At 39.3% G+C, this 27,138-nt stretch overlaps 1 pseudogene; it reads left to right on the forward strand.

Annotated features, from left to right (window-relative positions):
• Positions 1-25,916, forward strand: part of LOC142844189 (small ribosomal subunit protein uS11-like) — a 47,838-nt pseudogene extending 21,922 nt beyond the window's left edge.
• The last annotated feature ends 1,222 nt before the right edge of the window (positions 25,917-27,138 follow it).

Consider the following 27,138-nt stretch of genomic DNA (forward strand, 5'->3'; position numbering starts at 1 on the left):
GAAGGCTGGGAGAAAGAAGCTGAGTCAGAGAGTCACCATGATTCTCCCACTCCAGACAGACAGAGGTTAAGATCATTCCTGGTAAGCCAGCTGGTGGGCTACAGCAGATTATTAGAAATGGGCTAGTCCAGGTGCGAGAGCTAGCCTAGAAGAGGCTAGATAGAAATGGGTCAAGCAGTGATTAAAAGAATACAGTTTCCGTGTAATTATTTCGGGCCAAAAGCTAGCCGAGCAGGCAGCCAGGGTGCTGGGAACGCAGCCCCGCCACTTTTACTACTACAAAATGGCGCCCGACGTGATGGACTAAACCCACTTAAGAAACCTGAGAAGGCTTAAAAATAAGGGAGAGAGAGTTTAACACAGATTTTTGCTGTTTATTGGTGGCACGCTGTAGAGAGATTTCCTGATTCGGCAACAGCAGCAGAAAAAACGCTGTGTCATTTTAAAGCACAGCTTCTTGGGGCTGTGCTGCCAGCGTGAACTCTGGCTTTAAAGCATTTGTGGCACTCTGCTTGCTAGAGGCAAGCAAGCACTCTCATCTAAAAGAAGCTTCCTTATTCAGCTTTAGCTGCAAAACCCTGCAGTTCATTAAGAGGTTCTGCCACGAAACACTTAAATGGTGTTGATGAAAAGCTGAACGCATGCTTTTCGGTTTTCAGCCATAGCAGGAAAAAAGCTGCGCCGTTTAAAAATGCCGGCTTTCTGGGCTGTCCTGCCAGGGCAAACTCTGACTCTTTTATACAGGCGGTTCGTGTGGTTTGCAAGCACAGGCTGCTGAAGTTCGCTTGCTGGCAGGGACCTTGAAATGCCATAGAGTTGTGGCAGTAAACATGGCTACAGCCAGGACCTCAGCCATGAGGCTGGAAAGCTAAGGAAAGGACTGGATCTAGCCGTCAAAGCCACGCCTTTAGTCCTACTGAGATTGCTTGGTAAATTAAAGACTCATGTGGTCAGAAAAAGAGAGATATACAGTAAAGAGAGATTCAAAGACAGAGAAAATTTCTAAATGGTTTACTGTGTGTTAAAAATATATGCAAGCTGAAAGTTGAAGTTCTTAAAGTAAAAAAAAAACGAAGAGAGTTGTTGTGTGTGGTAGTACACACCTTTAATTCCAACACTTGGGAGGCAGAGGGAGATTGACCTCTGTGACTTCAAGGTGTGGTAGCACACGCCTTTAATCCCATTGCCTGGGAGGCAGAGACAGGTGGATCTCTGAGAGTTCAAAGACAGCCTGGTCTACAGATATATGCTCAAAAAGCAAAAAGTTAACCTAGGAATGTCACAGCTTAGATTCTTAAGCGCCTAGTGATTTAAAGGCACAAATCAAAAGTGCTCCTGGATAGTAAAAAATTGCAGATTCACAATAGGACAGATTCAGACCACTAAATAAGTCACACTGTTGGATGAATGTACGTAGGCTTGAGAGAGAGAAGAAAAAGAATATAGAGAATAAAGCTAATGGTTTAAAAAAAAGGTAAAGTCTTTAAAGAGACAGAGTACAGATAGTTAAGAGATTAAAAGAAATAAAGAAAAATAAGCCACATAAAAATGGAAAATTCACAGAGAGTCTGGATTATGTACATTGTGCTTTCTTTAAAATTTTTGACTGTAAAGGAGCTAAGTACAGAGAGACATTTCATTACATGGGCTGCCAAGCTAAACCAGAATGGATATAAGGGTATTACAATTTAAAAATTTGGGTCTAAGAATATGATGCTTTGGAGAGGGTCTTCTTTTGTTTTCACAGAGGACTAGACCCTGTGGATTTCTTCTATTCCAATTTGGTATGATAGACCATGCCCTCCTGAAAGGTTGTTGTGAACATCTTCAGAAAATTGGTTCACTCAACTGCCAACTGAGATGAAACTAGCACACATGAAAGACCTAATTAACGACGCCCCCATTCAGCAGGAAGCAGTTTGGAGAGAAAAAACTGCGCCCATGTTCCCAAAATATTGTTTATAAATGTTCTTTTACATTTAAAGGGGAAATGATATAGGTATGAATAATTTGCATTGGTGTGGACTTTAAGGCCAATTTTGTTATATGTATATGTATTTCTGATCTTGAATAAGGTATTGTGATTGTGTAGTTCATTTTTAAAATGTAATGTATAATTAGGAAATATAGGTTGTTGATGGATAATCATAAATAATAGTCAAGTTTGTAGTCATGTTACTTAGATTTTCTAGATATATAGAGATATATTTCAGATAGGCATTCTTCATTTCTCTCAAAGGCTGCAGAATATGGCATTTAAAATAAAAATATTTTAATAACTTAGGACTTTTCATGACAATGAGACATATCTGCTCCTGGTGGCACCAATCTACTTCAAGAGGAAGATGGGCATTGAAGAGGCTCGTTATGGAGTTTGATAGCCATTTGGGCAAGAAACTGCTCTTGCCTGGACAATTGCATAAACTGGACACAGAGAACCCGCAGAGAGAGGACTGCTGAACTTGCCTAAAGGTGAGATGATCTTTCAGGGTTCCTGATTCATGAAAGAGTCTGTGACGCATTCTGTAGGACACAACAGATAGTGACTGAACTGTCTTTGAAATTTCCTGCTTCATGGAAATGTCTGCTGGATACTATGGGCCTGAAGGCTGAAGATGGATGCCCCAATGGTACAGAGGAACTTTGGGTGACTGTACAGGCAGCGAGATGTCTCTGTCATTTCTAGAGCTTTGGATTTCTTGTTTACTTAGGTAGTATTATATCCTTCTGGAGTCTTTGATGGAGTTGAAGAATGGATAGGTAGTTATAGTTTTCCATTTTTATGATAGATATAAAATAGATATAAATATTGTAACTGTGATTCTTGCTTATTAACTGTTTTGCTATATGTAATTTTACTATGTTAAAGTTAAAGCCTTTCTTTTTTGTTTAAACAGAAAAAGGGGAAGTGATGGGGGAGTGTCATATATCAATCTGTTGATTTCATTGGTTAAGCAATAAAGAAACTGCTAGGCCCATTTGATAGGCCCACCCTTAGGTAGGCGGAGTAAACAGAATGGAAGGCTGGGAGAAAGAAGCTGAGTCAGAGAGTCACCATGATTCTCCCACTCCAGACAGACAGAGGTTAAGATCATTCCTGGTAAGCCAGCTGGTGGGCTACAGCAGATTATTAGAAATGGGCTAGTCCAGGTGCGAGAGCTAGCCTAGAAGAGGCTAGATAGAAATGGGTCAAGCAGTGATTAAAAGAATACAGTTTCCGTGTAATTATTTCGGGCCAAAAGCTAGCCGAGCAGGCAGCTGGGGTGCTGGGAAAGCAGCCCCGCCGCTCCTATTACTACACAAGGCAGGTTTGTATTGAGCTGAAAATTAGATCCAAATATCTGTGGTATTTTATGTATACATCACAACTGAAACATTTATTAAAAAAATCTGCAGTGACTGAGCTGACTAATATTTGCAGTGTGCTTATTAATAATTAAATTCTGTCTCATGAAGACATACAGTATACCTCTTAATTCATCATGAAGAAACTTAATATCTTGGCAAGATTTGGAGCACCTTGTAAGGTCTATTGCTGGGAAATTGGGAGACATTCTTTTCCCTAACGTGCTCATATTATTGAGTGGCTCCATGTACTATATCTGTTAGGCTCAACTCTAATTTACAAATGTAAATTTTAATTCTCTTATGGTTCCCTGAGGTAGAAGTTCTGATTATTGTAACTTTATGGATGATAAGGAAGTTTAACTGTATAAAGTAACAGATGTGGCAGCCAAGTTGAGGTGTCCCGATTTTATAGCTAATGCCTCTGATAAGTAAAGTGAACAAAATAGCCACGAGCATGTGAGACCTGCAATCTCTTTCTGTGTAAACATGGATGTACATCACCTACAGCAACACAGAGCACACTCCGCATCGAGGCATCTGCTTGATTTCCACGGATGATCGTTATTACTTGGCATCTCTAAACTTAGGTTTTGTGAGTCAATAGCATTTACAAGCCACTCTATGACTCCACAATAATTAAGCCACACAATGATCATTACTCATGTCTCCTTGATTTTAATTTCTTCCTCTTCTGTGAGTTTCCACCGGCATCAACCCAGCTGAGCCCACCATCATCGTAAGAGGCACATATGGTAGAGATGACTATACCCATTAGACTGATGAGTCCACTGATGCCAAGGGACATTATGGAGTAATTGCTTTGTTCAAGGATAACAGATAAGTAGACCTGGAGCAGCCATGTGCCTTCTTCATCATGCCTCTTTCTTCATGCACCTGGAAGACATCATTTATTGATCACGACCTTCCTCTACTGATCTCAGATCAGCTGCTACATTGATTGTTTTTCTTGTATTGGTGGTGGTGGTGGTGTATGTGTAAGCAAGCATGCATGCATGAATGAGAGGAGATGGGGAAAGAGAATACTGAACAGAGAGGCAAAATAAACATCTATAACTTCAAATATGGATTTCTAAAATTGAGTTGGTATAATTTAATGAAGAGATGACTGTGGTTAGCTTTGAAACTACTTGCACACAAACAAGAATGGATGCAGCAAGATAAATAGAGAAGCACACACAGACACACACACATTGTGTATACACATACATATGTGTATAAATATGAGTATGTAACAACAATGAAAGAAAAAAGGCTATCAAATTAAAAATGGGAGAGATGGGAGGCTGGCTGGGAGGGTCAAGGGAAGGTAATGGATGGTGGAACTGATATAATTCTAATCTTATTAAATGCATTAAGAAAAGGCCATTATTTTACCAAAGCACCACACTAATACCTTGTCAGAAGAACGGTGACTATATATATACCATATACGTAGTTCATCATAGACTATTTCTATATTTTTAAATTATTGTAATTTTATGATTTTATATTTTTAGGATAAATTAAATATAACTTGAATTTTGACCTTTTAAAGTTGTGATAACCACTTGGTGATTTTGTTACTTCTATATTCCCATAAATATATACGAACACACACACACACATTTCCTGATAAGTTTTATGGTAAACTTATGAATGAAACATAAAAATAAATTTAGTAATGAACTTTGTATATAGCTTAGTTTCTTTGAGACCCTTTACTGTCTTTCCAAAATGTTTTAGATATTACATTAAGAAATTTTTGTCCATTTTAGTGACCAGTTCTATATGTCAATGTGGTTATTGGTTATCACTGTCTGGTTAAATACTGTTCTACATATTGTTATAAAGTGATGTTTTAACAGGATTAACATCTAAAGAAATAAATTTTGAGTGGAATAGAGTTAAAATATTCCCAGTTAAGACAGTAAGAGATATTTAAACATTGATTCTTGCCTGAAATTTGAAAAAAAAATTAAAGAATTGGATAAAAACACAGCTGATGAGACAGTAGAGCTTTTGCCAAAGAAACTTGCATATGATTGCTTTAGCCTAGATCACAGTGTAATGGTGGCTCTTTCTGCTCCTGCTTCACTATCCACAGCTGAGAAGGCCAAAGGAAATTTTAGCTAATGCATGAGCACCTACTGTGTGTCAGTATGTTGCCTCTACTTTGCATAAAAAGACTTGGACTTCAAGACGCCAAGGACGGAGAACATACTTTCCTTCTCCACTGAATATTTTTACTCTCCAACACACTCATTGTGCCTGAGGCATGCTGAGGGTGACGTCATGACCTGTAGTCATAAGGACTACATCAGAAGAGTATAGAATGAATGATTTCAATGGTTCAGCACCAGCGCATCAAATTTCAGCTCAGCAAGGCACCAAATTAGGATATACGGAGAGCCTGTAACCATCAGAATCAAGTGTTGCAGAGAATTTCTGTCATATTTTTAGGTGAAATCCATAGATACTCTGGAAAATAAGATAAAGGGTTTATGATGTGGCCTTGCAGCTGTCTGATTTGATCATTTTTAGCCAGACACCTATCATCTCTACCGTAAGACTATAGAAGTACAGGAGTTGAATTTCGAAGATGATTTAAAATGGCAGTTAGTTGCAGAGAATTCTTTGCATTCTAGAGCCAATTGAAGTCCTGCAGCCCTGCTTTAATGACAGAAATACTCAGATGGAGAGAATCGTGATTAGATTGGGGGCCAGGCTGAGGGGAATGATGCTCTAGACTCTAACAGTATATGGATGATAGATGGTTACTCTGTGCGGTTACTCACAGTTTGCATGATTCTGCCAAATTGCTTAATTTTTTATGAGGTTCAGTTCCATCTGTAATGGAAAGTAAGATTAATGTCATTGTTGATCCTGGAATATTTATGTATATTAGGATTGAACTTTTAAGACCAGAAAGTACCATTTTATAAGCAGTCACATTGTCAGTACTTACTAAGGCTTAGCAAATATTAACTAAGCTGGGTTATGTCTTTAAACTTCCTTGTTTATAAAGTGAGAGTGTGTTTAACTGTCTCACAGAGATCTAATATTTGTTGCGATGAGAAGTCAATATTCAAGCAAATGTAATTACTTGATCAAAGACACAAAAGTAGTAAAGAGAAATCTGACACATACCATCAGGTTCTTGTTGGTCACACTCCTTGAGGACATAGCTTTCAGTCCCCTTAAAACAATAAAACTTACTTACTTCTACAGCACCATGGATGTATTGAGACTCAATTCAAAGTCAGTATAAATTATCAAATACCCAATATTGCTCCATAGTAGAATCCAGCACCTATGAAATACAGTAAGTGCTAACATCTCTGCAGTACCCATATCCATGTTCCTTTCATGAATTCCCAGAAGTTATAAGAACAATCATGCTGGGTGTACTATTTCTGGTTTTGCATCATTCTGCACATAATTTCTCCTTATGTTTCAGGGAGTTGCCAGTTAGATAAAGTGCTAACAAACTACTTTATTTCTGCCCATAAATGTAAATGAGGGAAGGACATTTTAAAGACTAAGGAGCCGTACTAACATTAGTGAATGTTCCTAAATTCCTACTACAATCACTCCATGATCTTTAGGAAGTAAACATAATTATTTCTCACTGTCACTGAAGCACCTAAGTAAGTCATATAAAGCAACAATCCACCTCCTGTCAGGTTCCAGAGGTTTCTTCATCAGTTCACCCATGGCTTTCTTTGCATTTATTCCGTTCTCGGCAGTTTCAGTGGGTAAACTGAGTATCTACTTGTACTTAAGAATATATAGTAGACAGAGGATGCTACCTGAAGCCAGACAGTGAGCTAGATCTGAGAGCCTTGGAACTCTTTTTACGGTTGTAGAGAGAATTAGAATCAATGTATGGACAGTGCACAACACCGACTCTGGCCTATAAAATGCTCAAGTTATAACTCATCTTAAAAATCTTTCTTTATATATCCATGCATATTATTTTCTTCTTCAATATTATTAGCACTTGATTATCCCCAGGGCTTCAGCTGAGTATCACACCTATCATTTGGGTGATTTGCTTTATAACTGATTATCCCCGGGGCTTCAGCTGAGAATCATACCCATCATTTGTGGGCTATGCTTTCTGGAATTGCCGTCCATCCTTTGCATCTGCCCATCTGATTCTGCCATGGATCTGTCCACTCATTTCTCTCAAACTGCTTTATCTCTTGACCTCTGTAGCCTCCATGACCCAGAACCTTGCTTCTGCATCTGGACTCAAACCTGAGGCTAACTCAAACCTGGGACCCTAGTGGCACCCCCAAAACACTTTCAGCAGTCTTCCTTATCTATTCCTTCCCCCTGAAGAACCTAGCTTTATATATCTAACTTGCTTTCATCTAGATCTCATTGCAAGTTGTTGAATTCTGCTTCAGCCCCTTTTACCTCTTTGTGCTATTCTACAATTATGATCACACACACACACACATACACACACACACACACACATCATGCCCCACACTTGGCCTTCTCTTTTGTTTTAAGATTTATTTTATTTTATGTTTCTGAGCATTTTGCCTACATGTACATATGAGGACTGCATGCATGCCTGGTGCTTGAAGAGGCCAGAAGAAGGCATTGAATCCTCTGGAACTGGAATTGCAGACGTTTGTGAGCTGCCATGTGGGTGCTCAGAACTGAGCATGATCCTCTGCAAGAGCATAAATGTTCTTACCTGCTCAGACATCTCCCTATGTCTAAGTTGGGAGCCCTGAACCATCCTCCTCTCCAGTTCCTTTCCCTTCTTTTACAATTTAGACATTTGGTGTCTGCTATACTTAAGGAAATATATGTATTGCCATACTTAAGCAAGTAAATATGTACATACAAAACTATACTTAAGCAAGCGTGTGTGTGTGTGTGTGTGCATGTTTTATTTTGTGGTGTATAACTTATGACCTGAGAGTTGATATTAGCAAGTAAGATGAGGATAAGGGAAAATCAGGATGACTTGGTAAACCAGACAATGAATCTAACACAGCTTCTGAGTTTACTGTTACTCAATAAATTTTGGCAGGCTTGTCTTTCTATTTTTGACGTAGAGAATTCACTCTAAAAGGTCTGGTTAATTCCATAAGAAAGACTTCAGGAATGGCTAATGTCACTTGCAAAAACATTAAATAAAAAAACACTTTATAAAAGTGCAAAATTGGTTATTTGACATTTCGTTCTGTTATTTGATTTAATTTTTTTTCACTTTGAGGAAAATATGTCAGAGCCATGGGCTTAAATTTGCATAACACATGCAAAGAGACCTTGAAAAACAGAGTTAACAGAAAAAAATGGCTTTAATGGGTATTCAATAAGGTTACAATTTCCCTGTGAAATGTGTTAAGTAGAATATGTTAAAAAAAATCCTTAGAGCAGAGAGGGATAAAACCATCCAGGTGTCCTTGAGTTCAGCAAAAAGGCACATTACATAACAAAGGTGATGCTTAAGATACTCCAGCCTTAGGGACATTAAGAGTAAGATAAAATTAAAATAAAGACACTCAGAATCTACTGAGGTAACATGCCATAGAGCAAAGAGAGGTTTAATATCAGAACTAGTACTAACAATGGCTAATAGAATATGATTAATGGAACCGCAGTCACGTTTTATTATAATTGAACAAATAGCTGATAGACTCATGCTATTGGTAGATTATAAGTTTCTCAGAGACTACTGTTTGGAGGAAAACATTTATTCTCAACTTTCTGAAGCTGTAGGCATTGATGTAGATTTCGCAAATGGTTAGAGAACATAGAGATGGACCCTTGTGGGCTTGTGTACACCTGTAGAGAACTCTTGGAATCTCATCCAAAGGCAGTGAATGAGTTCATAAATAAGGTACTGAGGTGGTGCTTCTGTGTTTGAAAATATCCTCCTAGTGTCAGAGTAATGTGCTCATGGTATCGGAGGAGGTTGATTTAACAGCAGTGAGAAGCAAGAGTTGAGGTAAAATTTATGTAATACCTCTAGATCGTTATCGCAGGAGGAGAACAGAGAAAGCATGGCAGCTTTGCCATATGGTCCAGTCTTAGAAAGAAAATGTTGGCTCTACAACTATGCCTGAAAGATGACTTCAGAACCCAATAGAATTCCAAGAGGGAGTCCATGTCTACCACTTCCTGTATGGCTAGGAACTGAAGATGTGATAGCCCAGAGACCTGTTACTCCATTTGGAAAAACACTCGGGCAGGATCAAAAGAGTCAAGTTCACCAGGGAAACAAATGGGTATTCAGTTCAGTCATGGCAAGAACTGGGATTTCTCATTTCCCTGCCTAGAGTTTTGTCACTGTGTAAAGGTTTTCTTAATATTTAACATGCACAATTCGCGTGTGGTACCAAAAGCAGTCTCTGCTCTCCCTAAATATAATTTACTCAGGTTTTTTTGCCAGGTCTAAGGGATTACATATAAAAAAAAAATAGAACCTCAGTGTGGGGCCCTGGGGACCCAGAGGCCAGAAATTCAAAGCCTGTCAAGCTGTAGCATCTTCAGTTTCGTTCAAAGGGCATCTGGTTAGAAAAATTCCATCCACCACCACCCTCTGTCTGACATCTGTGTGATCTCTAAGATAAATACTTGCAGAGCTGGCCAGCTGTTTGCTCAGGTGGGATGTGGCATGACTCAGGTGTGAGGGCAGAGAAAGGGAAAGACAGGGAGCAGGGGAGAGGGAGCAGCCTGTCCTTCCTTTCGGAGAGCTCCATCACCAGGGAGCTCTGCCTGTAAGATCCCCGCCAATTACAGATTTCCGTATGCAGCATCTCCTCACCACCTGGTGACAGGGAAGTGTTAAATAAACTGATGGGAATATCTCATTTACATCTATCACTGGTATTATGGCTGGTTTTCTTAATATATTAGGGAAATTGCCCATCCTACACCTGTCACAGGTGAGAAATCTGCATGTGCATGCATAATTCATGAATTTGTAATCCCAAGGAGAGAATTGAAAACTCTTCGCATTGCTTAGATGCCAGTTATTATAGGAACAGCTCAGATAGAATTGAAGACACGGGGAAAGGGACTCACTGGAAAGAACTTTTGCATTTGGCCCATGCTCAGTACTCTTTGCACTCACTGAAGATTCTTGGCTTCACTCTTGCTGTCTTTCCCAGCTCATACCAAGAGTTCATCAGAGCAAATGTACTTTTTGAGTATAAACGATAGGAGGAAACTTGAATAAATGGAGAATTAATGGATGGAAGTCGATGGCTAGAAGACAAGGCTGAACATTCACCCATAACATTTGGAAGCTTTTAGCATAAAACAATGATGCCACTTTCTTTCTTCTTTTTTTTTCAGTTTCTTATTTTATAATTTAATTTATTTTTTAAAAGAAAACAAACTTTTTTATATTTTACATACAAATCCCAGTTTCCACACCCTCCCTTCCTCATATTCCCTCTACCTACCCCCCCTTTCACATCCCCCCAACCACTCCTCAGAAAGGGAAAGGCACACTGCTTTAGGGAAGGTTCAAGGCCCTCCTAACTATATCTAGGCTGAGCAACGTACAAATCTAAAGAGAATAGGTTCCCAAAAAGCCAGTACAAGCAGTAGGGATAAATTCTGGTGCCACTGTCTTCAGTCTACCCCAGTTATACAACTGTCACCCACATTCAGAGGGAGTAGGTTGGACCTATGTTGTTTCCTTCCCTGTCCAACTGGAGTTGGACTATTTCATTGTCTTGACCTCCTTGTGCATATTCTCACTCCTCCTACTCTTCAACTGGACTTTAGGAGATCAATCTAGTGCTCCACTGAGGGTCTCTGCCTCTGTTTCCATCAGCTGCTGGATGAAGGTTCTATGGTGATATTTAAGATATTCATCAGGCTGACTACAGGGCAAGGGCAGTTTGGCCCTCTCTTCTCTATCTTCTCTATGGCTTAGAATCTTAGCTGGGGTGATCCTTGTAGAGTACTAAGAATATCTCAAGTGCCAGGTTTCTTGCTAGCCCCATAATGGCTCCCTTAATCAAAATATCTCTTTCCTTGCTCTCATCTCTGTCCTCCCTCCATCTTGACTATCCCATTCCCTCAAGTTCTATTCTTCCTTCTTCTTTTCCCCTACATTTTCTCTTTTGCCCTCTTTTCTCACCCCCAACCACATGCTCCCAATTTTGTCAGGCAATCTTGTCTATTTCCCTTTTCTAGGTGGATGTATGCATGTTTTCCTTAGGGTTCACCTTGTTGCTTAGCTTCTCTAGGATCATGAACTATAGGCTCAATATCCTTTGCTTTATAGCCAGTATCCACTTAAGAGTCAGTACATACCATGTTCATCTTACTGGGTCTGAGTTACCTCACTCAGGATGTTTTTTTTCTAGTTCCTTCCATTTGTACAACATTTCAAGATATCATTGGTATTGGTAGTAGTACTCTAATGTGTAGATGTTTCACACTTTCTTTATCCATTCTTAAGTTGAGGGGCATCTAGGTTGTTTCCAGGTTCTGGCTATTACAAATAATGCTGCTATGAACAGAATTGAACAAATGTCCTTGTAGTATGATTGAGCATCTTTGGGGTATATGCCCAAGAGTGGTATTGCTGGGTCCTGAGATAGGTTGATTCCAAATTTTCTGGAAAACAGTCATACTTATTTCCAAAATTGTTGTACAAGTTCGCATTCTCATTAACAATGGAGGAGTGTACCCTACACCACATCCTCTCCAGCATAAGTTATCATTGGTGGTTTTGATTTTAGCCATTCTGACTGGTGGAAGATGGTACCTCAGAGTTAGTATTTTTGATTTGCATTTCACTGATGGCTAAAGATGTTTAACATTTCCTTAAAGTGTCTTTCAGGCATTTGAAATTCTTCTATTGAAAATTCTCTATTTAGTTCTGAACCCCAATTTTAATTGGGTTATTTGGAATTTTGATGCCTAGTTTCATGGGTTCTTTATATATTTTGGAGATTAGTCCTCTGTCTGATGTGGGATTGATGAAGAACTTTTTCCATTCAATAGGCTGTCTTTTTGTCTTATTGACTCTATCCTTTGCTTTACAAAAACATTTCAGTTTCAGGAGGTCCCATTTATTAATTGTCTGTGTTACTGGTGTTATATTTAGGAAGTAGTCTCCTGTGCTCATGCATTGAAGGCTACTTCCCACTTTCTCTTATTTCAGGTTAAGTCTGGTCTGATTTATATTAAAGTCTTTAATCCATTTGGACTTGAGTTTTGTGCATAGGGATAGATATGGATCTATTTTCATTCTTCTACATGTTGACATCCAGTTAGGCCAGCACCACTTGTTGAAGATACTTTCGTTTTTCCTCTGTATAACTTTAGCTTCTTTGACAAAAATCAGGTATTCATAGGTGTGTGGATTAATATCTGGGTCTTGATTTTATTCCATTGGTCAACCTGTCTGTTTTTATGCCAATACCAAGTTGTTTTTATTACTGTAGCTTTATAATGGAGCTTGAGGTCAGGGTTGGTGATGACTCCAGAAGTTCTTTTAATTGTACAAGATAGTTTTTGTTATCCTGTTTTTATTGTTTTGTTTTTCCATTTGAAGTTGATTATTATTCTTTCAAGGTCTGTGAAAAATTGTGTTGGGATTTTGATGGGAATTGCATTGAATCTGTCCATTGCTTTTGATAGGATTGCATGTTTATTATGTTGATCCTACCTATCCAAGAGCAAGGGAGAGCTTCTCATTTTCTGGTATATTCTTCAATTTGATGGATTGTTCCCATTATGAGTATAAAATGTCATTCCCCATCTTTAAGTTTTAAGTCTATTTTGTTAGATATTAGGATAGCCACACCTACTTGTTTCTTAGGTCCATTTGATTAGAAAATATTTTCCCAACCCTTTACTTCGAGGCAATGTCTATCTTTGAGGTTAATGTGTATTTCTTGTATACAGCAAAAAGCTGGATCCATATCCATTCTCTTAGCCTGTGTCTTTTTCTAGGAGAATTGAGTCCATTGGTATTCAGAGATATTAATGACTAGTGATTGTTAATTCCTATTTTTTTTTTGGTGGTATTGTGTGTGTGTTTCCTTTTTTTTAAATTTTTTTTATTTTTCGAGACAGGGTTTCTCCTTAGCTTTTGGTTCCTGTCCTGGAACTAGCTCTTGTAGACCAGGCTGGCCTCGAACTCACAGAGATCCACCTGCCTCTGCCTCCCGAGTGCTGGGATTAAAGGCGTGCGCCACCACTGCCTGGCTTGTGTTTCCATTTTTTAGGTTTTGCTGATGTGAGGTTATCTGTTGCCTGTGTTTTGTGGTGTAGTTAGATTCCTTGGGTTAGGGTTTTCCTTCTAGTACTTTCTGTAGGGCTGGGTTTATGAATAGTCACAGTTTAAATCTGGTTTGGTCATGGAATATTTTGTTTTATCCATAAATGGTGATTGAAAGCTTTGCTCAGTATAGTAGTCTGGGCTTGCATCCGTGGTCTCTTAGTATCTGCAACAGATCTTCCCAGGACCTTCTGACTTTCGTGGTTTCCATTGAGAAGTTGGGTATAGTACTGATAGCTTTACCTCTTCAGATCTTCCTCTCCCCACAGGATATGAGCTGGTCTCTCTCTCTCTCTCTCTCTCTCTCTCTCCCATACCACACCATCTATTTGCTCACCATAATAATTAACAACCGCTGGGCATCTTGCAGCACCAGTGGGCCCATGCTTCTTCTGTGTCCGAGACAGGCTGTCCAGAGCGTGCATGTGGGTCTCTCTCCTTGTCCTGCTCAGTAGTGATGGGTGATGGCAGGGCCATGATTTCTCCTCGGCATCTGAAGCAGTCAGTTCTGTAGTAATAGGGACGGCAGCGGGGCTGTGTCCCCAAAACCCCAGCCACCTGCCCGGCTAGCTTTACCCGAAATAATTACACAGACACTGTATTCATTTAAACACCGCTTGGCTCATTTCTACCCAGCCTCTTCTAGGCTAACTCTCGCACCTGGACTAGCCCATTTCTTATCATCTATATAGCACCGGTCTTACCGGGAAGATTCTAGCCTAAGTCCATCCTGGGTCAGAGCTTCATAGCGTGCGTCTTCCCTGGAGCAGGTAGCATGGCGTCTCTCTTGCGTCTGCTCCGGAGAGGAGAGCTGTGGAGTCTGACCTCACTTCCTTTTCCTCCCGGCATTCTGTTCTGTTTACTCCACCTACCTAAGGGTGGGCCTATCAAATGGGCCTAGCAGTTTCTTTATTGCTTAACCAATGGAATCAACAGATTAATATATGACACTCCCACATCACAGGTCACCCTATCTTTCTGCTCATTTTAAGTGTGACTTACCTATATTTATTTGTTATTTACTTGAATTGACTAAACATCAATGTGAAATTAAAGTATCACGTATTGAGAGGACACTGGGGAAGCTGAAGGGAAGAACAGAAGAGAGCATATATGATCATATATTATTGTACACATGTATGAAATTCTTAAAGAATAAAATAGTAACACACTGTTAATTCTTAATTTCATAAGCGTATATGTTTATAAACGTATGGATCTTACACATACTTGCACATGTACATATAAACACACACATATATAATCACACGATCACATATGTATGTAATATCCACTATATTTATTTGGTAACTTATTCTTATCATTGTTCTTTCCCTCATTTTAATTTAAATGCAGTTATTATTGAAGAGAAGTTTCAAAATTATTGAAGTGTTGTAAGGATGGCTGGAGAACTCCCAGGTGCTACCCACTCCATTTCCCCTGCCATTAACTCTTGGTATGGTACATTTGTCACAATTAATGACCCAGGAACGATGTATTATTATTAACTGAGTTTTATTTTTTCCCTCAGAGTTAGTAATTTTTTCCTAATGTACTTTTTCTCTTCTACTCTTATGCCATCTTGCCTGGAGATTACTAGAATATGCATGTTTGGGCTTCATTTCAGTTGTATGAAAATATTAGGGTCACCCTGTAGGTTGGCTGTTTTAAAGTACTGTGTGGTGTATTGTACTATATGGTTTATGATATTAATTATAATAGAACTATGGATATTGCTTTTATATAAATATATTGTTTCCTCAGTAGTACTTGCATGCATGAAAGGAAAATCCCTTTTGCTTTGCACACATAAAACAGAATACCTATAATCTATAGTCAGCTTTTTCAAAAGTGGCTATAAACCAAGTCTTTTGACTTGAGAGTGTATAAATAAAACTCTCTTTGGACTGTGTAGACTCAACATTTGTGTGAAATTTTCGAAAATGCTATATTTATTCTATCCTTTGGACAAGAACTGGATAGGATTATTCAAGATAACAGTTGGGTTCTTCCTTTTGTTTGCAGTCAACAAATATCAGCAGTGTGTGTCTTCTGCTGTAGCAGTAACACAAGATGAAGGAAAAGGAAACATGCCATTGTTGTTAAAGATGCAGAACACTCTGGCAGGAAGATAAAGTACAGGAGGTGTGCTATGCACGAAGCTCTAAAGCTGAAAGCCTGGTGCACACTCAGTGGGCCTGAATCTTGTGCAACTGATCTTTGAATCGACTGCATTTTATAGCTGATGGTGACTGAGGGAAAGTCAGATATTGGTGCACTCAGCTCATTTACTTGACTGAGGCAGGTATTTGAGAAGCAGCCTCTGATGCTTACAAGTGGGTATATATATATCAGGTAGATGTAGGCTCTGGATTCCTGAGACTGACAAACACTAAAACGTGTTGATTGCTGCCTATATTAACAGGTATCAGAGCATATCGGAGAGAAGAGAGTTGAGTCTAGCAAAGGAAGGACATTGTGTCTTAAGTATCTTTAAGATCTGCCTTTTGATAACATATCCATCTTGTCTACTACTGGCTCCAGTAACCTGGGAGGACTTAAATGGAGGTCAGTGTTTGTTTCCCCCAGGCCAAGGCTCACTGCATTTATTGCTAGAGTTCCAGACCCCTCTCTGTTCTGCTTTGCTTGTTGGCTTTGCTTTTCATTGTTTTGATGGTATAGGCACTGCCACCTCAGCATCAAGCTGAACTCACTGGAGGATGTTTGACATTTCAGATGCTGTCAGTCCACATCTGTCTAGCATGCTGGGATTCTTTCTTTTTGGATTAAAGAGAAACAAAACAAAATAAAAACCGAACAAACAAAAACCATGAATTTTGACACAGGCAGAAACCACCTACAAGTATGCTTACCTGAGGTTGAGGGTGCATGTGCATGGAAGAGAGAGAGAGAGAGACCTTATGGTATCATATTAAAATTAAATAGAGCACATAAACAGGAACTGAGGTAGCAAAAGAATATAGATGAATGTTGATATAAGTTAATTTCTTTTCCTACTCTTCAGGCAGGCTGGCAAGTTGTTTAATTAGATTATTTTTGTCAATAAAACCCAAGCACAGCAATGTACTAAACTGAATGATTATATGAAATGATTGTTTAAATTTTCTGCTGCACAGCAGAGGCACAATTAATTTCTGAATAATTTTTCTTTCCTGTTCTATGAGTTTCAAATTTCTATTGATATTTCATTCTGATCAATTTCACTATATCTTATTCCTGCATTTCCATATTGAGAATCCAAGTATTTGTCATAAGCATCATCTCTGCAACAAAGGACTAAAGATGTAATTGCCTGACACAGAGTGAGCTACAAGTTTGAAAATTACGTTACAAATGTTGATAATGAGCTTTTGATATTTAAGTAGCTCCGTGGCGGTGGGAAACTTGCAAACTTTATGTTTCTATATTGCATCATAGGCCAGAGAGCTTTGCATTTTCCTTGAAAAAAGTACATGAAGAAACTAAGGCTTAGAAATATTGGATCCTCTTCCAAAACCTGCAGAGAGTCCGATCTAATACAAACCCAGTGTGCATCCCAGAACTTGCATGCTCCCTTCTATTTAGAGACAATTGCAAAATAGATAATTGCTATGGAAAAAATAGCACCCAAAATTTAAAAAAGAAGCCAAAAACAAAGCAAAACATTGCACTTGGCAAATTCAGCTCTGGCTATTTCAGAATATTAGGAAATTTGTTGAAATGCAAGACCCCACTGTTAAGGACTGAGTCTCGAGAGACTGGAAGTCATGTTCATTATTAGCCCAAGGGAGCCAGGCTCCTCTGGAGGGCAAAGCTGAAAAGGAGGGACAATAAAGGAGACTTGGCTTGATAGTGTCAGAAAACTCATAAATGTTTCATAAGGACTCCACAGAAGAAGAAGATAAAACTTCCCCAAATGGCCTTCTTTGATTTCCTTTTAATGGGAAGATTAGAAATCCAGATGAAACACTGGGCTGGGGTGAAGGCTTGCCTTTTGAAAACCTGAAAATGCCTTGTCAAAATCCATTCCCACTATCTGATCCTTTGTGCCTTGCAGCTCTTTTCACTTGGAGAAAGGTTATCAGATTACCACACAAGGGCATAGTGGAGTCACCAATAGGAAAGTCCTGCCTCCCCACTCTGATGGGCTGGCTGCCAGAATTGGCTCTCATTAGAGCAGCCCCATTCCAGCAGAGGGGAACTACACTCCTTTATAGGATCTGGGATTTTACCTGCCTCTCTCTCTCCCACATTCTTCTCTCCCACCTCCTCCTCCTTACCTGTCTCTCCCTGCCCCCCAAACACACACACACACACACACCCCACATTCTTTTCTCCCACCTCCTCCTCCTTACCTGTCCCCACTGCTCCCGCCAACACACACACACACACACACACACACACACACACACACACACACACAGGCATACATCCCACATTCTTCTCTCCCATCTTTTCCTTCTTACCTGTCTCCCTACAAAGACACACACACACACACACATGAACACACACACAGGTACGCACCGCACCCTTTCTTTGTCAGGGTTTTCCTAGAGAGTCCAGACTGGCTTAGATCCAGGATCTTCCTGTCTTAGCTGATTTTACAAGGAGGATATGCTTTTTATTTATTTTTCTTTTTGGTTTCTGTAGTAATAGGGAAGTGGCGGGGCTGCGTCCCCGGCACCCGGCCACCCCCACGGCTAGCTTTTGCCCCAAAATAATTACGCACAAACTGTATTCATTTAATCACTGCTTGGCCCATTTCTATCTAGTCTCTTCTAGGCTAACTCTCGCACCTGGACTACCCCATTTCCAATATTCTATGTAGCACCGGTCTTACCGGGAAGATTCTAGCCTAAGTCCATCGCGTACATCTTCCCGGGAGCTGGGAGCATGGCATCTCGCTGAGGCGTCCGCTCCGGAGAGGAGAGCTGTGGAGTCTGAGCTCACTTTCTCTTCCTCCCAGCGTTTTGTTCTGTTTACTCCACCTACCTATGTTCTAACCAATAAAATGGGCCAAGGCAGTTCCTTTATTAGCCAATGACCTTCCTCCATCATTTCCCCTTTTTCTGTTTAAACAAAAAAAGGAAGGCTTTAACTTTAACATAGCAAAATTACATATAACAAAACAGTTATCAAGTAAAAGTTACAATAATCTTTATAAGGAAAACTATAACTATAACTAACTATTCTTAACTCCATCAAAGACTCCAGAAAGATACAATACTACCTAAGCAAACAAGAAAAAAGTAACTTTTAAAACTCTAGAAATGACAGAGACATCTCACTGCCTGTACAGTCACCCAAAGTTTCTCTGTACCGTTGGGGCATCCATCTTCGGCCTACAGGCCCATAGTTTCCAGCAGACATTTCCACAAAGCAGGAAATTTCAAAGGCAGTCACTATCTGCTTGTCCTGAAGAATGTCTTGCAGACTCTTTCATGAATCAGGAACCCGGAAAGATCATCTCACCTTTAGGCAAGTTCAGTAGTCCTCTCTCTGTGGGTTCTCTGTGTCCAGTTTATGCAATAGTCCAGGCAAGAGCAGTTTCTTGCCCAAATGGCTATCAAACTCCATAAAGATCCTCTTCAATGCCCATCTTCTTCCTGAAGTAGATTGGTGCTACCAGGAGCAGAGTGTCTCATTGTCATGAAAAACCCTAAGTTATTAAAACATTTAAAGTGCCATATTCTATAATCTTTGAAAAATATGAAGAATGCCTATCTAAAATATATCTAAGCACATCTAGAAAATATTAACTAACATGACTACAAACTTGACTATTATTTATAATTATCCATCAACAACCTATATTTCCTAATTATACATTACATTTTAATAATGAACTACACAATCACAATACCTTAATATCAGAAATACATATACATATAACAAAATTGACCTTAAATCTCTATCAATAAAGCAAAATCTATACTAATATAAATTATTCATATCTATATCATATCCCCCTTTAAATGCAAAAGAACGTTTATAAACCATATTTGGGAACATAGGCACAGTTTTTTCTCTCCAAACTGCTTCCTGCTGAATGGGTGCGTCATTAATTAGGTCTTTTATGGTATAACCTGTGTGCTAGTTTCATCTCAGTTGGCAGTTGAGAGAAGCAATTTTCTGAAGGTGTTCACACCAACCCTTCAGGAGGATGTGGTCCATCATACCAAATCGGAATAGAAGAAATGAACAGGGTCTCATCCTCTGTGAAAACAAAATAAGAAACTCCTTTCCAAAGCATCATGTCCTTAGATCCAAATTTCAAAGTCAAGGCATCAAAATATCTATGTTGGATTAGTTCAGCAGCATTTATAAACAAATATCTTTTGGCATCTGTTGCTCCTTCTTCAGCATTCAAACAATTCAAAGAGAGCATAATAGCATACAGTATCAAAATTCTCTGTCTATTTTCCATCTTTGTACAGCTTTGTTTTAACCTCTATTTCGTTTATTTTTACTTTTAACTTTTTGCTTTTTGAGACAGGTTCTCTGTATCTTTGACCTAGAATAAATCGGTAGACCAGGCTGTCCTTGAACTCTCAGAGATCTGCCTGTTTCCACCTCCTAGGCATTGGGATTAAAGGTGTACCCTACTACACCTTGAACTCACAGAGATCTGTCTGTCCCTGCCTTCTAGGCACTGGGATTAAAGGCATGTGCTACCACACCTTGAAGTCACAGAGGTCAATCTCCCTCTGCCTTCCAATTGTTGGGATTAAAGGTGTGTACTACCACACACAACAACTCTCTTTCTTCCTTATTTTTGTTTTTTACTTTAAGAATTTTAACTTTTAGTCTGCATATATTTTAACACTGTAAATCATTTAAAATTTTTCTTTGTCTTTGACGCTCTCTTTACTGTATCTCTGTTTTTCTGACCACATGAGTCTTTAATGTCCCAAGCAATATCAGTAGGACTAAAGCCGTGGCTTTGCCAGCTAGATCCAGTCCATTCCTTAGCTTTCCAGCCTCATGGTTGAGGTACTGGCTGTAGCCATGTTTACTACCACAACTCTATGGCATTTCAAGGTTCCTGCCAGCAAGTAAGTTGCAGCATTATGTCCACAGACAACACACAAGTCCTCTCTCTGTAGTCAGCCCTCCTGCCTCAAACAGTCAGAGTTTGCCCTGGAAGGATGGCCCAGAAAGCCAGCATTTTTAAATGGTGCAGCTTTTTTCCTGCTATGGGTGAAAACCGAAAAGCATGTGTTCAGCTTTTCGTCAACACCATTTAAGTGTTTCGTGGCAGGACCTTTTAATGAGCTGCAGGGTTTTGCAGCTAAAGCTGAGTCAGGAAGCCTCTCCCAGATGACAGCGCTTGCTTGCCTCTAGCAAGCAGAGCAGACCCAAGAAATTGTCGCTACCAAGAAAACATGCTTTACTCTTTCCCAAGCTTTCTCAGACTTTTAGTGGATTCAGTTGTCCACACGTCTGGGTGCCATTTGTAGTAATATGAGCAGCGGCGGGGCTGCATCCCCAACACCCCAGCCGCCTGGCTATCTCATACCCTGAAATAATTACACGGACACTGTATTCTTTTAAACACTGCTTTGCCCATTTCTTTCTAGCCTCTTCTAGGCTAACTCTCGCACCTGGACTAGCCCATTTCTAATATTCTATGTAGCACAGCTAGGTGCGCTTACAGGAAGATTCTAGCCTACGTCCATCCTGGGTCGCAGCTTCATCACGTGTGTCTGCCCAGGAGCCAAGAGCATGGCGTCTCTCTGAGGCGTCTGCCCCCGAGAGGAGAGCTGTCGAGTCTGAGCTCACTTCCTCTTCCTCCCAGCATTTTGTTCTGTTTACTCCACCTACCCATGTTCTAACCAATAAAATGGGCCAAGGCAGTTCCTCCATCAGGTTTGGCACCCACTAGATCTTCAGTCATGGTAGATTAAATCCCAGGATTTAATCTCTGTTTGAGGAAAAGAATATTATGTACATTAGGTAAATGGATATATGCTGAAATATTATGCAAAGTGTATGATAATACTTGTAAATGGTTTTAACAAAAACATTTCCCTTTTATTTTTGGTCTTTATTTTCATTGTATAAAAAAATAAACAAAAAGAAAACCAAATTGTCATTTTCCTAAGAAGCAGAAATGCCTTTTTTGGTGCTAGGCAAAGAGAAATTTGGATATTTTCAGGGGACAGCTTGTTAATTTCCTCCTAAAACTTTTTTTCTCTAACAATTTCCGTTCTGTTGCGTATGTCAAGACTCTGATGGACACAGCATCTTCTCATTTCTACCCTTATCTGGTAAGTCTCACAACTCCTTTAAGGTCAAGCCTAAGTCTGACTCTCCTACAAAGCTTCTCTGAATTTCTGAGCCTCAGTGAACACCCTCCTTTGTTGTTTCTTGAACAGCATGTATCGCAGCAGAAACCACTCAGTGTTTCCATCTGCTCTTGCTCCTGGTTGTAAGCATCATCTTCCCAACTGTGTTCATTCTTGAAGGCCGGAATCTGAAAGCTGGGTTTTAATATCAGCACAGGATCAGGAATAGGATATTTAGCACATGAAGAGGATTCGATGATATCAAGATACAAAAATGTAACCTTCCAATGAGTAAGACACATGAGTTTGCATTTTTATCGTGTGAACAAACTTCTGGCATTAGTGGAATAATTGGACCTTCAAGATTCTAGTCTTATTTTTAACTCCTCAGATTCAGCAGCTGAATTAATTCTATCTTGCATCATTCCTTGTGTTGAAGCTTCCATGATTGAGAATATCTTGCCCTATTAACATTTGAAACTCCACCCCTGTTTGTCAGTGTGATACACACACGTCAATATTTACTAAGCAAATAAGTCACTTTCTCAAATTTTAGCTTACCTTGATCTTGATATGATACTAATTTTTTTTTATACCTAACTGATCTTAAATGCTTGAGGATTGCTATAAATACCTGAGGATAGCTATTTTTTACATACCCTATCTTCCTGATTTACAATCTAAGGCCCATTATTGAGCAATGCTTCAGGGTCCTTCTACTTTGGAGGCAACATCTTCTGTGGAATACAAACTCCAATGGCCTTTTAAAGTTTATCAGTTTTCACTGAGCTCCAGTTCTTAAGTACTCATCTGCCCATCCCTTTTTTGTTTTCGAGCTGTATGAATACGTTATATTTCTCATTGCTGATCCAAAAACCCAATCAGTGCAGCTTCAAGCATGAAGACTCCATTTCAGATAACAGTTCACTGAATCTATAATGTTGCAGAAGGATGGCAACAGAAGTAGGAGGCAGCTGCTCACACTCCATTTATAGAGAGAAAACAGGGAGCAATTAATCCTTGAACTTAGCTTGCTCTGTCCTTTTTATTTCATCTTGAGATCCCAGCTCATCAAATGGTACAAACCACAATGAGGTTCAATCTACTCACCACAATTAAGCTAATATTGTCAATCCTTCACAGATACCTCCCAAAGCTTGTATCTTTGGAGATTCTTAATATTAACTGTAACTTGTCCATGTGACAGAGAGAAACTATTTCACTTTCTGTTTATATATATATATATATGTATATATATATATATGTGTGTGTGTGTGTGTGTGTGTGTGTGTGTGTGTGCGATTTTAAATATTTATCTATAAGATGTTTTATGATATATCTGTCCAGTAATAATCTTCATCCATGAATACAATAAGAATCTTTCTGTAGGACATCTACCAACAGGGGCCATGAACTCTGTCTTGGATACCAGCGGTCTTTGCTTTATTACTCATAATACTAGCAGTAAGTTACATAGAGTCCAAAAAATGGAGGCTTAGAAAATACAATCCTAGAGTTTAGCTTTTACAGGAGGGACAGAGTGTTATGTATCCACCTCCTAATGGTGGTGTTGATTGTTACAGGAGAACAGAGTGTTATGTATCCACCTCCTAATGGAGATGATTGTGGGGTTTGTGGCCAAAACCCTCATAGACATTGATGTGTAGTAAGCTTATCCTTGATATAAAAATGTCCTTGGGCACGAACTGCATATCATCTAATACCAAATGCCAAGTTCCTTATCTAGAGGCCTTAATTAAAATGGTAGAGCTTTACACTTTTCTAATGGGAGACAAAGTGGTTGGTGATATGCTTAGTAAATCCAAGCAGCCCTTAGTGGACCCCTTTGAACAATATGAAGTTATACTAGAAGCAGTTTATTTTGTGGTTTCTAAAATCCACTGACGTTATGGTCATCAGATAAATCATAGGATATCTAACAATGTTTCGTATTCAAATAAATATTTTAGTTCAATTGGTTTTTGATATTGAATATATAAATCACCAGAATAAATACCTGCTTATCTAAAATTCGAACTTAGTTGGAAACACTATAGTTTATTTGCTTCATCGGACAGCACTTCTCCCAGTAGAAGTAAACACATTATGACATTTTGTAATTTTCAAGCTCGAAGGAATGATTGGAGATCTCATCTATGAAATTATTGAAAGTTAGAGTGGTAGAATCAGGTGAACATACATTTTAATAATACACCCCAACACACATTAAAATGTAACATTTGAGACATATCATAAATATGCAAGTGGCAGTGGGGTCTTGGGAAAGGTGACCTAGTTTAGATCCCAGAATCCATGTAAAGGCAGGTGCATTAGCACAAGTATCTGTAATTTCATCTTGCCCATGAGAGACAGAGAACTCCAGGACCAGAGTGTGGTATATGCAACAGTGGTGAACTAGAGAGACCCTGTTTCAAACAAGGTGAAAGGTAAGAACTGCTACTTTTGACAACATCGTGCACATGTGTGCAAACATGTACCTACACACACACACACACACTCACATACACACGTGCACGCACCCCACATAATACATCTCCACACACGTGTTCCTAACATAAAACACACAATATACATATGTCTGTGCGTATGTGGTGTATTTGTACTTGCATACATACACACACACACATACTATATGTGGTTCATGGATGAATGTGCACATACACATCAATCCACACAAAAGTCATACACACACAGTAAGTGTTGTTGGTAAAAGTATGCTTATATTCAGAAACATAAACATAAGCTAATTGTCTAATCAAATGTAAAACTCAACTCTAAATGAATCAAGCTTCAAGATTTTGAAAATATTTGGACAAGATATAGGCAAAACATTTGGGACTTTTAAATGGTGCAGCTATTTTGATCAAACCAGTGGTTTTCAACCTTCCTACTACTGCAGTTAATACAGTTTTTAATACAGTTCCTCATGTGTGGTGACTGCCAAACAAAATTATTTTGTTGCTCCTTCATAACTGTAATTTTGCTACTCTTACGAATCATAAGGCAAATATCTGATATGCAACCCACAGGTTGAGAACCACTGGATTAAACTTTTTCACTCGTTTTTGTCCGGTTTAAAAAACGCTATATTAGAGACAAAGTTCTGAGGCAAATGGCTTTATTTGGAAATGATTCCCATAGCCTGAGAAAGGGGAGTAGTACAGGGGTGGGGATGGGTGGAGGAGAAAGCCAGTCTTGCTGTGAACAGTATAGGATCAGTTCTTCTGGCACCTGGAGAAGCAGTGTGACAATGCCTCCAAGTCACTGACCTTGGCTAAGACTGCGGAATGGCTGACCTGCAAGCTTATTTCTTCATCCTTCCAGAGTATATGGCTTAGATTAAATGGAAGATAACAGCAAGGAAGTTGCTATCATTTGGATCTGACAGCCTGCTGGGGCCCACCCATCAAAGACTTAATCTCATGCTTGGTGTCATTGGAAATGCTTGAAAGTTGAAGATGTGGGGTGAGGTGGGAAGTTTTCAGGTATTGCGTGTTTTTCAGAAAGGAGATCACGAATGCAGACAAAGTTCAGAAAGGGCACTTTGTAAGGGAAAGGAAACAAAGGAATAACAAGTCATCAGCCTTGGGCCTCAAGTGGCTGAAGGAGAGAATGTATTTGATGTCTGCTACATCTTTGCATCTTTCAATGAAGCCTTTGTCCATGTTACCTATCTTTCTGGCAACGAAACTTTCTGCCGGTGGAATGAAGGTAAACGCTGACAGAGTTGAGTCCTCTCCATATGCAGCCATGTTGGCTGCCCAGGATGTGGCCCAGGGGTGCAAAGATCTGGGCATCACTGCCCTGTATATCAAACTCTGCACCACAGGAGGAAACAGGACCACGACCCCTGGACCGGGAGCTCAGTCAGCCCTCAGAGCTCTTGCTAGCTCAGGGATGAAGACTAGACAGATTGAGGATGTTACCCGCTTCCCTCTGACAGCTTCTGAAGGAAGGGTAGTTGTCCTGGCCACCGTCTGTAAACAGGACTTCTCAAATTATTTTCTATTAATAAATTGCTTTGTATAAGTTTTAAAAAAAGAAAAAGGAGATCACAGGATCCCAGTCCTTCTTCCTCACTTCCTGTCACTTTTCTACATCAGCTGAGATGTTTCCTCTATGTCATGCCCCCCATTGTGACTTTCTACATCATCACAGCTCAAAAGCAAAAGACATATTTAATAAAATTATGGATCAAAGTCTTTGAAAGTATTTAAGCTGTGAAACCTTTATAAGTGGATTAAATCAGATATTGTGTTAAGCTATGGGTAAAGTGACTCATATTAAAGTTATGAATGGTTGGGATATAAAATTGTAAGGAAATAAGGGATATTTGTTGGAGGGATGTTAGTTAGCTATTAATATCAGCAGCTACAAAATAAAGACAGCTTCTGATAACAGCTTTGTGTTTTCTACAGGTATATAACTCCCCTCATTCTCCATTCATTTCTTCCTGTTTGACTCTTCTATTAGAAATTTTCTCAGACACCCAAGAGTTTCATTTAAGAAATTGCAAGTGAGTTTTACAGGGTGATTTTTACGGGAAAAGAACCACGTACAGGAAAAGTGGCTAAAATCACTTCATATGAAATGTCAAAAAAGACTATTTTTATATTCTAAGAAGAAATCATGAAAAATAGAAATATTAGTGATCCACCAAGAAATGGATATAATTTAAAACTCTGGGTCTAACTCTTATGACAAAAGGTTTTTTTTTTTTGAGTTAAAAACATATTACTATTCCAGTTCATAAAAAAAGGCCTGTATTAGGCTATATTTGCCAAAGGTACCAAGGTATAAGCTGTGGTGTTGATGAAACCCCACAGTGTTTTAAAGAATTACCTCTCACATGTGTACCCAGGGCTCCAGTGGGCCACAAACACTGTAATTAGTTACCAAGGTAGTTTTATAGAAGTGATACTTTTTATTTGGAAGAAAACTTTTACTCCCTTTAAGAATCAACAAACAGTACAACATCAAATAAAATTGGTTTGTTGTGTTGGACTTCTTTCCTTTTTATTGCTCAGTTGCTCTCTTCGGGGACTCCAGGCAGTGTTTTGTTTGGAAAAGGCTATAGCCCTGACCAGTAACTCCTGCAGTGCTCTGGACTGTGCGCTCACTGAGCGAGGCTAGGGAAGGGGAAGAGACCATTATTGAGAGGCCCTTTGACCTGAATACCTAACTGTGCTGCTGATGACTTCTGTG

Source organism: Microtus pennsylvanicus, chromosome 2, assembly GCF_037038515.1.
Source record: "Microtus pennsylvanicus isolate mMicPen1 chromosome 2, mMicPen1.hap1, whole genome shotgun sequence".
In the NCBI taxonomy this organism is placed as follows: Eukaryota; Metazoa; Chordata; class Mammalia; order Rodentia; family Cricetidae; genus Microtus; species Microtus pennsylvanicus.